This window comes from Mytilus edulis, chromosome 11, assembly GCF_963676685.1.
Source record: "Mytilus edulis chromosome 11, xbMytEdul2.2, whole genome shotgun sequence".
NCBI classification, from domain to species: Eukaryota; Metazoa; Mollusca; class Bivalvia; order Mytilida; family Mytilidae; genus Mytilus; species Mytilus edulis.
Window position 1 is genome coordinate 11,047,246 of NC_092354.1, and position 2,500 is coordinate 11,049,745.

At 31.7% G+C, this 2,500-nt stretch overlaps 1 non-coding gene across 1 annotated transcript; it reads right to left on the minus strand.

Moving 5' to 3' along the window:
• Positions 1-378: 378 nt before the first annotated feature.
• Trnaq-uug (transfer RNA glutamine (anticodon UUG)) lies at positions 379-450 on the minus strand. The gene has a single exon. It is a non-coding gene; the product is annotated as a tRNA-Gln (tRNA).
• Between the last annotated feature and the right edge of the window lie 2,050 nt (positions 451-2,500).

The following is a 2,500-nucleotide window of genomic DNA, read 5'->3' on the forward strand; positions in this document are numbered from 1 at the left end:
TTTTCTGCCGTATAAGTAATATTTTTACAAACTTAAACAGAAAGTTCAATAAACATTGGAAACTTGTTCAGTGATGGAGCTATAATTCGCCATGGCGAAATAGGAAAAGAGACGGATAGCTTAACATGATTAAGTTCAATGTATTAAATTGGTATACCACTGACAATGCAATTTCACCATATACGTGGATATTTCAAGTATGTAAATGTTGAGAACAACATGCAATGTCTAATACATGAAATAAATGATAAAATAAGGTATAATAAACCCAATTAATTAACGTGACGCAGAAAATAGACAAACTGCCAAGACAATAATGAAGACTACATAAAGTTGTTTATAAAAGAAATGTGAGTCACAAAGACTAAAAAGTAAGTCAGGTTCCACCGAGATTTGAACTCGGATCGCTGGATTCAAAGTCCAGAGTGCTAACCATTACACCATGGAACCCTATGACATATTATAGACAATTTATATCTATATGAACATACGGGACGCACCGATTTATTATTTTCTTACTTTTATAACTTTCTTTCTATTCGTTACCGTATGAACACACTAGATATCAGATAATACGCCTAGGTGCATTACTCTACAACCAAGCTAACTGTTTTACGACCGTTTCAATCTTAGTGGGTGAAAGTGTCGGTATATACATCAGTTTATTTTGGCCGATAGAAATAATACGTTACTTGCAAACTAAAATGCATACCCCGTATTTATATAAAATTCCGATGAAAATTTTTTGGCAGGTTTTTGAGTTGATCACTGTTAAGTACATACATTTCTATATTTTTCTTAACAGGTTCCATGGTGTAATGGTTAGCACTCTGGACTCAGAAAAAGTCGAGTGGACCTTTACATGACAGGACGTTGTTTTTGTGTACAGTGAAAATATTACTCTATTATAAGTTTTTGCTCGGATTACCAAGCTAAAATATGGATTATTAACATTCTAACTTGTTTTAGAAGTAAGTTCTTTTCATTGATATTGAAAAAACGTCTTTATTAACTGTTTGAAACGTTGTAAATATTGTTGGATTGAAAGAGGCTACCCGAGGGTGAATTGTATAACTGTTTTTAACTATATTTATAATGGAAAGACTCCCGTCGTTATTAATGAGTACTATAGAAAACGCATGTAAACAATTTCGTCATATATCATTTACTGTTCATGGTGAGAATGACAGAGCCCGTGTATCTATAGTATTTACAAATCAAGATAGTAGTAAGACTAAAAGAAAATCAAATTCTACTGTCAACCGTGATAAAAAACGGATGAAAGAGTATAACAATGAAGATGCAAATAATTCTAATATTGAGAATCATACAGATGTGATTTTTTCAGATCGTTTATCTGAAATTAGTCAAATACCGAGTGAAAAGGTATCGACAAATACCTTAGATATAATGGATTTTGATGATAACCCGTCTGTGGCCTCTGCTACTACAGGTAACATTGAAGTTATAGAGAGTCCAAATATAGAACTGTCAATTGATACGTGTAATGAATTGTCTTTGCCATCAACCTGTTCAACGGGTAAAAATGTAAACAATGTGAATATAAGTAAACAAAGAATATATGGTGATAGAATTAAAAAGAATAAGTGTACCGTAGAAGGAGAAAATTTAGTAACAAAATTTACAATTAATAAACCGATTGATAGTGATATTGTATCCAATACGTCATCAGGTGTAAAATCATGTGAAAAATCGAAAGAACATAATAGAATTGTACCAGAAAGTGGAATTTTAAGTAAAATCGTTTTGAAAACAAGCCGGAGTGGTTTGGACATTTTGATAGGAAAAACGGAAAGAGGACGTCTGATATTGTTGCGAATGGGCCGTGAAGAGTTGGAACTTCTCCTTCCAGGGGAACATGAGTACCTTAGATTCAACAAAGTGCTAACCGAGGACTTTCAAGATGTACGAACAACACCATTAATGAATGATGCCGTGAATGACGGAATATTGAAGATAGAAAAAGTTGTAAAAATTAAAAAACTGTAACTTTTTTATTGATATTTTGTAATTTGTTTTTATAGTGAGAAAGTTGGTATGTTTCTGTGAGAAAATGTGGGAAAAAGTTTTTGCTGATTAATGATCATTATATTGTGATGTTGTTTGTTTGTCTTATTATTGCTGATAATGATCTTAGATTTAATACTTTCGATTTTTTTTTTTGCGTAGTGGAATGGAGACCAGCCCTGTGCGAACTATTATTTTGATTGTAACAATTTGTGTCATATGTCGGACAATAAGACTCTATAAACACGTAACTTTGTGATTTTTTCATTGTATTCTGTGTAGGCTTTTTATAATTGTGAATGTATGAGCTGAATGGTAGATTAGATAGAGATTGAATATAAGTATAGGGATATGATATTTTCTACAGAAAATGATATGTATATGTATATAAATATGAGTATCGAAAGTAAATAATCAGACAATTATGTTCGTGACAAATATTTCACGCTATATAGATAATGTTTCAAATGTG